Consider the following 683-nt stretch of genomic DNA (forward strand, 5'->3'; position numbering starts at 1 on the left):
AGAGAGAGAGAGAGAGAGAGAGAGAGAGAGAGAGAGAGAGAGAGAGAGAGAGAGAGAGAGAACTGAACATAGTCTGAGCTAGATTTATTCCCACTCCCTACCGCTCGAATATGATTTAAACATTCTATATAGTTGAATCGACTGACACTATGATCCATCTATATACTCCATCTCTTCAATTCCCTCGCTACATGCTCAACCGAGCCTAAGCTTGTACCACCAAGTAATCTTACGTGAGTGGACTAAGATATCATTGCAAACCGACTAAAAAAAACCTCGCCGTAGTCAGATAGTTAGTTGGACCTACAACATCATTCTCGATCGCAAGAAAGCAAAAAAAAACAGCGGTAAAAATTTGAGCGGCGAAAAAAACTAGTGCAGTAATTCACATAATTCGTCTCCATTTGTACAAACCTAAGAAGACTTAGCCTCTAGTAAGCCTTGACCCCCCCACCCTAAAGAACAACGACCCCCACCCTAAAGAACAACGGCCACCTCTCTAGCGTACGGCGATCCTCACACAACGTAGCCTGCCCCCCACACACAGACCTCACCTTAACCCACCTGACCATAGCCCACACCGCACCCCGCACACCCCCAACTTAACCTGCACCGACCCCCCGCACCCACCTGGCCCCCACCCTAACCCACACCCTAACATACACAGCCACCCCCGCATCTAC

The sequence above is a fragment of the Priapulus caudatus genome, unplaced genomic scaffold (assembly GCF_000485595.1).
Source record: "Priapulus caudatus unplaced genomic scaffold, Priapulus_caudatus-5.0.1 Scaffold1616, whole genome shotgun sequence".
NCBI lineage: Eukaryota > Metazoa > Priapulida > Priapulimorpha > Priapulimorphida > Priapulidae > Priapulus > Priapulus caudatus.